The following is a 12,721-nucleotide window of genomic DNA, read 5'->3' on the forward strand; positions in this document are numbered from 1 at the left end:
GTCACTGTGAGTTCTTACGTGCACAGGTCCTGTTGATTTGGAGAACCTTGTTTTCTTGGTGTGCTCTTTCTCCTCTGGCTCCTCTGTCTCCTCTGCCATGGGGTCCCTGAGTCCTGAGGGAGGGGTTTGATGGAGACATCTGTTTAGGGCTGAGTGTCCAAGGTCTCTCACTCTGTGCATTATACCGGGTCTCTGTTGCAGGACAGAGCTTCCCAGAAGATGGTTGGGCAGGTGTTGATCTGCTTCCTTGTTTCTTTCTTCTTAATTCTTAGCAAACACTAATCTTCAACTGGATCCTAACTAAACTATTTAGCCTTTTCCAAAGTATCATGTAGTCAGAATCATAGAGTATGGAGTCTTTACATACTGACTTCTTTTTAAAAAATATTTATTTATTTTTGTTTTTAAGACAGGATTTCTCTGTGTAGACCAGGCTGGCCTTGAAGTCACAGAGATCCTCTTGTCTCTGCCGCCTAGTGCTGGGATTAAAGGTGTGCACCACCACAACTTAGTAATACCCATCTGCTTCCTCCATGTTCTCCCATGTCTTAATATCTCATTTTAAAATAATGAATGTGGCTGGGCGGTGGTGGTGCACGCTTTTAATCCTAGCACTCGGGAGGCAGAGCCAGGCGGATCTTTGTGAGTTTGAGGCCAGCCTGGGCTACCAAGTGAGTTCCAGGAAAAAGGCGCAAAGCTACACAGAGAAACCCTGTCTCGAAAAACAAAAACAAAAAACAAAACAAAACAAAAAAAAAAACAGAATGTGAAAGATGTTGTAGTTGATCCCAAGTTTGCGTCGTTTTGAATAAACCATGATAGACACTCGTGTTCTGATGTGGCGAGCAGTTTTCAGATCATCTGGATGAGTAACAAGGGTACAGTTGCTGGATCCCGTGTACCTCCTGTTGAATTCTGCTGGAATCTGCCAGTCTTCTAAGCTGGCTGCATTGTTCCGCATTTCCCCAGCATCTTTGATTCACTGTTTTCCCCAGAGAAGGCAACTTCAATAACTTCTGTTTTGCCTTTCCAACTGTAATAGCCCTTACGCCACAGTTCAGGCAACCAGTGTGGGATTCTGCTCAACTTCTAAGTGTATCTGTCCCAATTATACATCACAGGACTGCAGAAGTAATGACAAGATGAGTTTGGGACCCAGTGGAGCTGCTATGAGTCAGATTTCAGCCCAAACTGCATGCATCACCTGACCTCTGTAAGCCCTTGCTTTAACTGGAGGGCTCCAGTGCTTCTTGGGGTGTCCTGGAATCAGTGTCAGTTCTGACACCCGGAACCAGTGTCAGCCACATAGACTCCAGAAGTCTGACTGTTCCTTCCCTAGTGCACAGTTACCCTTGTAAAAGGCCTTAGGTCCTGTGGGGAAGGATGAGAGGCTAGCATATAAATCTCTTAGGTATTTTATCAAGATCTTTCTTCAGGGGAACCTGACACTTCCATCATTCAGTGGGTTCTTGGTCTGCATATTGGCTCAAGTCTGGAAATTGGTTCATGGGCCAAGATACCCTTTTGCTGTGATCAAATGCAGCCTTTCTTTCCTTTGAGAAATTTTCCACTTACACAGATCAAACGGAAATGTAGTAGACTTCTTAACTATTTCATGCCTCAAAACACCATGACTGATTAGCCAGTACCAAAGGTCTGTAGTCAGACTTTTTTGTCAGGACCGTCAGCTCCCCAGTAATGAGGCAGAGACATTATTAATTATGAAATCTTGGACAATAGCTTAGGCTTGTTTCTAACTAGCTCTTATAACTAAAGTTAACCCATTTCTATTAATTTACCTTCTGCCCTGTGGCTTTATTACTTCATCCCCGTAGTGCCCGTACTGCTTGCCTCTGGTGTCTCTGCCTTCTTCTTCCCAGTGTCCTCTCTGCCTGGAAACCCCGCCTAGCTATTCGCCATAGTTTTTTACTAAACCAATCAGAGTGACACATCACAGTGCACAAAAAGATTATTGCACAGCAAAGGTCCATATGAGTCATGCCACCATAAAAATCACTTTGCTTGTGCTACCCATCGCGGGTCAGGCCATTATGGACACTACAACAACTACAATCACCTTGCCTTTGGCAAGTCAGTGTTTCCACCTGGCTCCTGCTACACCAGGCCCAATTAAACCCATCACATTTAGTTCATCCAACTGAGCAGCTGCATCTCTGACTCCTAGGTTTGGCACAAGGAAAAGGGCGATGATGATTCTTCACATGTCCCCTCTCACTGTTTTGTTTTTTCATGAGCTTGTATGTGCTATTCAAGTTGTACTGTCTACTTTATCCCGATGTGTCAAGCTTTTGGCTCTTAATAATGGGAAGTGCTGGCTACATGATATACTCAGATAATGTATTTAATGTTGTCTTAGTTAGGGTTTCTACTGGTGTGAAGAAACCTCATGACATAGCAACTCTTTTATTTTTAAACTTTTTATTGATTCTTTACGAATTTCACATCATGCACCCCAATCCCACTCATCTCCCAGTCCCTCCATATCCACCCTCCACCCTTGCAACTTTCCCACAAAAGAAAAAGAAAATCTCTCCATGGAAGCTGTGCTGTGTTATGGTCTGTCACCCTTTTGCCCAGATAACTTTGCTTGCAAATGTTCTTCGCAGCTTTGGTTCTGTAGGACCAACCAGCCCCTTAACATACTCCAGTGGTTCTTAGATGGTAGGTACTGGGGTGGGCCAACTTAAGCCCTGGATCTGGGCCTGGGTAGTGGTTGAGTTGGTCAATCTTCTTGCTCTCTGGCACCCATGCCACCACCGGGGTCAGCTCTTCCTCTTTGCTCAGATGAGGGGTGGGACCAACTCTCCTGCCTGTGGCAGTTGGCAAGGGATGGGAATGGCTCTCCCATGCTCCTACCACCAGGTGGGGCAGGGCCAGCTCTCCCATGCTGCCCAGGCAGGATATGGGGCCAGTTCTACCATGCTTACCCATCACAGGGCTGGAAAGGGGCGGGGCCAGCTCTCTCATGCTGCCCAGGCAGGATATGGGGCCAGTTCTACCATGCTTACCCATCACAGGGCTGGGAAGGGGCGGGGCCAGCTCTCCCGTGCTCACATCCTGGCAGGTTCACTATGGCCAGCTCTAGTGTGCTGCCCAGGCGAGGGTGGAGCCATCTCTCCTGCTCTCAGGGCCAGTTCTCCCACTTCTCTGCCCCCAGATTTGGGAAAGGGTGGGTTTGTGTTCTGCCTGACAACTTGCTTGCTGGTCTGCCTTCATGAGGAAGGCCCGGCTTCCACAGTGTAGTGGCAGATGGTACGCTGACCCAGGGAAATGCCTGGTGGAGTCGAGCCTCCCTGCTGGGAAACAGGGGCTGGTTGTGGACACTTCTACAACTCTGGGCCTGCCTAGCTGTCTCCCAACAGTCATTAGAAATGGCAGGTGGGGGAGGGGTACCCCATGCTGCTCAGAAAGGGATCCTGGGCTTTGGGTGACCAAATGGTTAGGACTGAAAGAAGTGGTCTTGAGGTGAACCAGGGGCCTGTGTGAGGGGCAGGGGGCAGCTCTCCTGTACTCACGCCCTCAGGGCCAGCTCACCTGCACCCATCCCACCAGGGCCAGATCTTCTGTGCTACCCAGGGAAGGTGCTGAGCTGCTTGCTCTCTCTAATGCTCCAGCCAGCAAGGGGCAGGCCCCGCTCACCTGCTCTCCAGCCGACCAAGGCCACTCTTTCTTATAAAGGAAAACATTTCATTGGGGCTGGTGGGGCTGGCTTGCAGGTTCAGTGGTCTAGTCCATTATCATCCTGGCAGGAAACGTGGCGGTGTGCAGGCAGACATGGTGCTGGAGAAGGAGCTGAAAGATCCACACCCGGATCTGGAGGCAGCGGGAAGGGAAAGAGACTCTAGGCCTGGATTGAGCATTCGAAACCTCCAAGTCTATCCCACTGACACACGTCTGCCAACAAGGCCACACCTCCTAATCCTTTCAAATAATGGCACTTCCTCTGAGCCTGTGGGGGCCATTTCCATTCAAACCACCACAAATGTCCACCCCCAAGGTCTGTGTACAGTAGATGGCTTTTCAAGCTTCTTTTTGAATTTTAAATTAGTTTTTTTCTTTTTTGTTTTTTTTTTTCATTTTCACTTTCTTGGTTTCTTTCCCTTTTTTTTCCCCCTGAGACAAGGTTTCTCTGTGTAACAGCCCTAGCTGCCCTGGAACTCACTGTAGACCATCTCTCCCTCTTTCTTGACCCTCCCCTCCCCTTTTCATTTTTTGAGACAGTGTCTCACTATGTAGCCCTGCCTGGCCTGGATATGCACACCAGGGTGGACTTGAACCCATAGAGCTCTGTTGTGTCTCTGTCTCCAGAGTGTTGGGGTGAGAGAGGCGTGCGCCACCACACCCAGACTTCTAGTTAGTTTTATGGTGGGGTGATGGAGAAATAGAAGTAGAAAATTATTGCTGAAAGTTATAATTTCTAAGAGATCCTTATGTCATTCGATTTCTTTGTGAAAGATATTTATTTTTATTTTATGTGTGCATTTTGCTTGCATGTATCTGTGCATACTAAGTGTGTGTCTGGTGCCTGAGGGTGTCAGAAGGTGGTGTCCAGTCACATGAAACTAGAGTTACAGACAGTGGTGAACTGCCATGTGGGTGCTGGGAGTTAATTCTGGGTGCTCTGAAGGAGTAGAGGCTGAGACGTAAGTTTCTAGTCTTTATAGAACACTCAACCTCAGATACTTTGTTACAGCTAAGGTTACTAATTCATTCATGAAGACCACCATCATGGCTTAGTTATCACCCAAAGGTCCTAACGTTTTAGACTTTTTGAGACAGGGTTTCTCTGTGTAGCTTTGACTCTCCTGGATCTCACTCTGTAGACCAGGCTGGCCTCGAACTCACAGAGATCCACCTGGCTCTGCCTCCCGAGTGCTGGGATTAACGGCGTGTACCACCACCGCCCGGCCGACGGTCCCCATTGTGAGTTTCAGCATACAAAATTTTAGCTTATCCATCCAGACCACAGCAATATCTGACTGTGTGTTTCGAAGATTTTTTCTTCAAAATTGAAAATTTACTCTTAGGATACTTAGCTTTGTCTGTGAGTTAGTCTTCCGTTAGCTTGCCTTTGCTGGTTCATTGTCGTTTTAGATGGTATGGGTTGTGAATCTGCTTAGCTCATCTCTTGTGCATGATAACACTGTTCTTCTAGCTACCATCTTGGGCAGTTTCATTGCTTTCCAGGTGGGAAGATTCACCTAGGCAGTCCTCTATCCAGGCAGTTCTGTGTCGGTTCTAGTAATTAGACTGTGCGAGAGACTCAAGAATAATTTCCCACTGAGGAGTTTGCTTTTCTCTGCTTGACCCTCTCTAGAGCAGTGTCATATGCAGAATTAGGTGTTGTGTATAGGAAAACATGACTCGGAATCACCATCCAGTGGAAAGCTCTTGTTATTTATCTATAAAATATTTGTATCCCAGTCCCACATACTACTAGATGTTTGCTTTATTTCTGCTTTAACTCTTTGTTATTAGATGAAGGTTTTCAGCTGTGGTTGGAAGCTGTTGTTAGGAATTATTGTTCGGGGAGTGGGTGCGGCGAGGGTATCTTGGGTGTGCAGGGAAACATGCTAGGCAGATGCATGTCATGCAGGCATGGTGGAGGCGATGGCCACTAATTCACAGCCTAGATGCTGCATCCACGTGGAGAGTTTACTATAATAGAGAGATGAAGAGAAAGATAGCAAAGAGAGACAGAGAGAGAAAGATGCAGGGGAGAGGGAGCAAGGGAGAGGGAAAGAGAGATATCAAGGGGTGTGCACCTCATGGGAGGCAAAGCAGAAGAGGGAGAGAGGAAGGGGAGGCGATTTCCTTAGAATGAGGCTTTTACGTCAGCATGCAGGGCGGAGCCAAGAAGTGGGATTTCAAGGGGCGGATCAGAATATTAACAGCTGTAGCTATGGGTTTATTTTTATTTTTAAGATAACTGCCAACCTACATAGCAGGCAGAGAAAGAGTCTCCACAGAATCCTGACCATTTCTGTGGAGCAGGATGAACATTGCAGTGTGAAGAGATGTGCTGCAGTAAGCTACACGCACGTTCAAAGAGTTGAGACAATTTTAAAGGCAAAGGCATTAGGAAGATTACATAAGATATCTTGAAGTAAGAATTATTGACTACAAAGATTAGTCATAAGGGTGATTTCTGTCAAGTTGCAGGGCGGATGTTCGTGCAGAAGCATTTTTGTTTGTATAAAGTTGTGCTGATCTTTGTGCAAGGTTGTGGTGCTGGCAACCTTTTTCATAACTTCCTCCAGGTGTGTTGAGAATTCATCTTTAATAATCCCACAGCTTTATTTTTTCTTAGGTTGATATAAGTGACTTTATTTTGATTTAGACAACTTTCTCATAGTGGTGTTAGTATGATTCTGACATGGAGGTTGTGTGTGCATGTATTTTGCAGTGCAGGGACCTGGAACATGCTTAGGCATGAGATCCCCAGCCCAGATTTCCATGAAGTAAACAACTATGCTAAAACAGATCAACAATTGTTTCAAAGAAAACCTGTGATTGAACTTTTCAGGACAGTAGTTCCTCTTAGGTGTTATTTACAGCAGACAATGATAACAGCCCTGTTTCTTTTTGGCTACCAAAGAGCTGAATTCTGTTTTGTTTGCTTGTTTGTTTTTGTTTTTCAAGCTTGTGTTTAACTGATAGCGGTCTTGCAGAGACCAATGCTGTATTACCTTAGTTTTTAGCAATACCAGTGAATTGTATATTACCAACAGTCTAGGGTGTTCTGTATATTGTAGTCACTTGTTATTTGTTTGGATATCATGAGTGTTTTTGTTTCCTAATTGCAGTTATTGATGTGATGTTATTTGTAAGAAATGTATGGTTGAGTTCATCCTGGTTTATAGCACAGTTTATTAAAACCTTTGGGATTTTCTATATAATAGGAGTGAAAGCAGCTTGCTTCTTCCCTGAGTTATAGTAAGCCCTTTTCAACTTCACCTTGGTTCACCTTAATGAGGTGACATGCTCACACACTGTGTGTGTGTGTGTGTGTGTGTGTGTGTGTGTGTGTGTGTGTACTGGGGATTGAACCTAAGGCCTTGCACATGCCAGGCAAGTGTTCTGCCACTGAGATACATCTCTAAACCCTGCCCTTAAGGTTTTGAATTTTTATTTTGAGACAAAGTCTTGCCTAACAGCTCAAGTTGGCCTGTAGCTTGGGACAGCCCTACCTTGTTATCAGGTATAGCATGAGATACTAATTGATGCTTCCCTAATTGCTTCAGATTGGGACTAGTTCTGTTATTGGGACGAGTCTGGCTCTGGACACAAGGCAGGCTGTGGTCAAGTGAAAACAAGGTGTTGGCAGGAAGGCAGCTTCAGTGGGAAAGCTGCTCAATGAGAAGATGGAGCTCTTGCTACTGAAGTCTTGCTGCAAGACTAGCCGAGAAGATGACTTAGGGTGGTTTGCATGGGGTAGTTAATTCGTTTCTTATGGCAGGGGGCCAGATGAGGCATGTCCGATCCTTATCACCTAGTCATAGGTAAGTTTCAGTTTTGCAGATTTCAGGAACAAAGATCATTATCTGCTCTGGCTATCCCCGTCACTTTTTAGTATGCCCACTGTGCAGTTACATTTTATACTCAGGGTAAGCTGGAGTGGGTAGTTGCCCTGAGGCTCTCCTGCTGATCACCAAATTAGTGAAGACGCCCATAATTCTCTGCTTCAATTGCCAGCAGAGCTAACCAAAGCTTCTAATTTGGAACTTTGAGCTGTACATTCCAACCTCAGGATGAAGAGAGGCTAGAGGTTGAATTAATCACCAGTGACAGTGATTTAATCAATCATGCTTAAATAATGGAACCTCCAGAAAAATCTTCAGTTTGGAAGTTTGAAGAGTGTCTGAGTTGTTGAGCACGTCCATTACTCGGTAAAGAGGCATATTCCATATCCCACTGGGACAGGAGTGCCTTCGCTCAGGATTCACCCAGATCTTGCTTTACCTCTACATTTCGCTGTTCATTTGTATCCTTTGTAGAAAAATGTTTCTCTCAGTTCTTGGAGCCCAGGTGTTGTGGGAAGCCTTGACAGAAGTTTGGATAACTTAGGTATCTGTGACTTAGTGATGGCATCTGAAGGGGATGGGAAGTCTTATAAAAGAGAGCCTTTAGTCTGTGGGGTTTGAAGAATGTCCCAGCAGGGCCACATTTTCATGAGCTGTGGGGCATGGCATTGGAGCCCAGAGAGACTTGACGCTTGGCATGGAAAACCCACCCATTTGGCTCAGGTCAAGAGTGAATAGGAAAATAGGTTTGCTTTAGTTTTCTTTTTCTTAGTCTATTTGCTATTAATGATAGATGTTTGTTAACTATAATTATCTGAATCTTTTTATCAGGCTCATTTTGGGGAAAAATTATTTTTAATAGACTTTCAGAAGTATTACAACAATACTAATAGCATGTTGGGAAGAGGTAGGTAAAAACATATTAACCCACTCTTTGGGTAAAATGGGGGGTAGAAAATAACATCCTAACATGAAGATTGTCATCTTATGGGATTACCTTTTAATTTTCTTGTGTTTACATTTTTATTTCGTTGAAGCTATGACATATCAACTTTGTACTTTATGCCTTTTATAAGGTCAGAATTGTTTAATCCATTTTTGTTTCTGTATAATCTTTATATTTGTTTTTAAAATTTTAATCATAAGTTTGTTTCGAACATAACAAAGAAAAAACAAAAGTTTTTTATTTTTGTAGATAATTCACTACTTGGAATGTTCTTTCTTCCTCTGGTTTCTGGAAAATTTTCAATAAAACTTCAAGCCCAGACTCGTGCCGAGTGGACTTATAGTGTTTAGAAAAGTGTCTGTTTATGGCAAAGAGAGGTAGTTCTGTCCCCTTGCTGTGTTCCCAGTGGGTTGACTTTTTCTGTCTCCCACTGTGTGACACTGTTGGCCCCAATGTAGATTATGATCGCTGTTACCTGTTTTTGGTCCCAGAACCCTGTGTACTTGTTGGTTGTGTTTTGTTTTTGGTGATCTGGATTCTGGTTTTGAAAATAGTTTTCCTTTTTAGTATTTAAAATCTTTGCATTATTGACCTGTGTGTGGAGCAGAACTGTCTGGTTTTTGTATGAACTCTACGTGCTATTTGGACCAGAGTTCCAAACAAGCTTCCTTTCCCGTAGCACTTCTGCTAGTTTTAACCCCCTTTATTCCATCTTCACACTCCCGAATGCTAGGAAGACAGGCATGCATGCATCTCCAAACCTGGGAAAGAATCTTATATTAGTTTTGGATGAGTAACACTGACAGAACATAAAATATAAAGTAAAAAGCATATAAATAATAAGTTAAATGTAAATATTTCATGGGCATTCAGTGAATAAGTAAAGACATGGAAAGTTAGGTTTTAGAAGTTTTAAAGGGACTGTGGAAGTCAAGGCCTGTTCTCCATAGTACCAGGAAACCAGAGATTCCCCAAAGCCAAGTGTTAATCCAACCAGATGAGAATAAGACCACTGCCACAAATTTTGAGTCAAATTTGAAGCAAGATTTATTAAATACTAGCCAAGACAGTGAACACTGGCCAGGTCTATACCCGGTTTCCCAGAGTATGGCCATGAATTATGTTAGTCATGTGCTCATAAAGGCAAACCCCACTAAACTACATACTTCCCGCCTTTGTCTAATCAGAGGCAAGCATACATCTTACATACTTCCTGCACATCTTGTGCAGTTGGGGCAACCAACCTTGTTTATGGAACTGAAAACATTTGGCTTGTTATCTTACATAGACAACAGCTTCAGCATTCCAGGCAGTTATCTGTCCTTGGGGCTTACAGTTTAGAGATGTTTTTGTTTTAAAGATCTCTTAAGCACAGTGATTTAACTTAAAGCACAATTTTAGTCCTCACACAGGAAGAACAATCTGAGGATTCTACTTCTGGAGCACATCTAGTTCCTTTATATAAGTCCACATACAGAAATCTTAGATACATATACCATTGTGTCCACGATAATTAAAGATAGGTCATTGGGTCATTGGAAAGGAGCTAGGATAATGATTGTTTTACATTTGACTTCTGATCCTTTTTTACCTTCAAATTTTCTGTTTGAGATCGGTGTCGTAGATAAAAACCAAAATCCCAAACCCAAAACAAACCCTTCAGTGACAAAGACTAGGAATCACCAATCTCCTTCCCTAGACATGTACTGAAGATTGGAGCCTGTCATCAGATACTCAAGACATAAAGGATACATGTCCTTAGTGGAAGATGATCCTCTGAAGAGAGGCTTGGGATCATTAGAACCATTTGGAAAATCACCAAATGACAGTCCTGTGGCCGAGGTTTCACAAGAACCTGTGTCTCAGCCAGATAAAAAAGCTTGACCCATCCCCCTACAGACACAGGCATCTCCGAAAGGTCGGCCCTAAGGACAAAAAGCATGTGACAAGAAAGGAGAAGGACAAGTGCAGACGTGCTGTCCCCTCTCCCATTACTTCACCTCTACAGAGTGACCCCTCTCCAAGGACAGATCACAGAGCTGTCATGATGGAGTGTCACTGTGACACATCAGAAATACCAGACTGAGCCCTGTGGGCTTTCAGAGTCCTAGGCCTCTTCCCCAAAGTGACATCATTGCCATCAGTACCACTCACTCTGCTTTGGTCATTTCCTAAACTCTGTTCAGCTGACTTTCTCAGGACAGTTTCCCAGTAGAAAGGACAGCCACACACTGGGGACAGAAAGTGATGCTCAGGTTCCTAGACCTGGCCTGCAGAGCCGTGTGGGCAGGAAGAAGCGAGTGGATGGAGTAGATGTGGATGTGCTTTGTGCTTAATTTTACAGTTTTTTCAGTATGTTGTTGTTTTTTAAATAGTTGAGTTCTTTTCTGTCAAAGAGACAGCTGTTTTTGTTCTAAGAAATTCAAATCTGAAGAGAAAGTGAAAGCCCAGTAACTTGCAAACTTTAACTCTGACCTGTGGGGGAGCCGGCTCTGCCCCGTTCTGTGTGTATTTTACTTGCCCAGTTGGCCTGACTTGCCTGCAGCCGCAGGGCCCTTCCTTTGGATGGCTGTCTTGGTGCCGATGACTGGATGTGTTCCTTGTGTCCAGCTCCTCTTGTTTTCATCTTTAACTTTTTATCAGAACGCTGCTTTTCCTCCATCAGTTGTCCAGGCCTCAGGGTACAGTAGCAGCTATTCTCGTATGGCCTGCTCCTGCCCCCTCCTTCTGGAAAGAACGCTGGCTTCATCCTTGGACTTTTTTTTCGGAGTTGTGCTTCTGGTATTCTCTAGCTTTCTGTGCTAAAACAGTAGTTATACACAAGGTGATGTTTCTTCCTTGAACTTTTACTGAGGAGACTAATGAGAATAAGTACTGGTTGAATATTATCTGTTTTTGAAAATGCTCGGGACTGGAAGTATTTCAAATTTCAGATTTGCTTGTGTGCAAATGAAATATCTCAGAGAAGAACAAAGCCTAAGCAAGTTAATTTATATTTTATATGCACATTATACACTTCCACTGAAGGTGGTTCTACATAGTGGTTTAAATAACTTTATATACACATTGTACACTTCAACTGAAGGTAGTTCCATATAGTATTTTAAATAATTTTGTGCATTGGACAGTTTGTTGTGAAATTTTATACTTTTCCTGCCCCCCCCCCTTTTCAATCTCTCTGTAGATAGGATCTTATATGACCTAAGCGGGCCTCAAACTCATGATCCTCCTGCCTCAGCCTCTCCATTGCTGGGATTATAGGCTTGTACTACCAAGCTTGGTGAACTTTGTACTTTATCATGTTGATACTCAAAAAGTACAAGATTTTGGAAACATGCTACATTTTAAGATTAGGGGTGTTCAGCTTGTATTCTTTTGAAATTCAAAGTCATCCATTTCCTCCTTGTTTATTTTATGTGTATGAAGACTTGCATGTATGAATAGTCACCGCATGTGTGCCTGATGCCCATGGAGTTTACACATGGCTGTGAGCTGCCATGGGGGTGCTGGGAACCGAACCCTGTTTCTCTGCAAGAGTAGCACGTGCTCCCACCTGTTGAGCCATTTCTCCAGCCTCAGTTTCCCTACTGTTATCCTGGTATGTTTGATTCTGCTCTCTCCAGGGCAGGAAATAAAATTTTAACCCCATATCCTCCTTTGAGTGACTGTGTTTAAGAAGAGTTTGGGAATTTCTTTGTAACTTTAATTACTTGTCTTGATTTCCTACTTGTCCCAATTTCCCAATTTATATAAGAGCAAAAACTATAAATAAATGTGTACAGTATATTAATAAGGAAGTAAAAAGGAATGTAGAGTGTCTGATTTGTCTTATTTTAAGTATGTTTTGAAGTATGAAAGTATTTTTGTGTGTTGAAGCGAAGTGTAGTAAATTATTCTCAATCTTGGGTGTGTGTGCGTTTCCTCAGAGATCTCTAACAAAGAAGCAGTACTGACCATTGACTCAGAGCCGTAGAGTTCCAATGAAAACCTTGTCCTCTCTTTATTAGTCATGTGGCCTTGGCCGGGTTCTTGGCCTCTGCTAAGAAACAGTGATGTCTGAGGACAACCGTGGAGTTAGTTCCTGTGCTTTGACTCTTTTTAGTGTCTTACTGGACTTCAGATGAATTCACTATCACATGTAGGTATTAATCAACAGTAATGGCCGGGTGGTGGTGGTGCACACCTTTAATCTCAGCACTCAGGAGGCAGAGGCAGGAGGATCCCTGTGAGT

At 43.7% G+C, this 12,721-nt stretch overlaps 1 protein-coding gene across 1 annotated transcript in view; it reads left to right on the top strand.

Moving 5' to 3' along the window:
- Eea1 (early endosome antigen 1) overlaps positions 1–12,721 on the top strand; it is a 118,375-nt gene that overhangs the window by 22,222 nt on the left and 83,432 nt on the right. The gene's annotated exons all lie outside the window — the stretch shown is intronic.

The sequence above is a fragment of the Onychomys torridus genome, chromosome 20 (assembly GCF_903995425.1).
Source record: "Onychomys torridus chromosome 20, mOncTor1.1, whole genome shotgun sequence".
Lineage (NCBI taxonomy): Eukaryota > Metazoa > Chordata > Mammalia > Rodentia > Cricetidae > Onychomys > Onychomys torridus.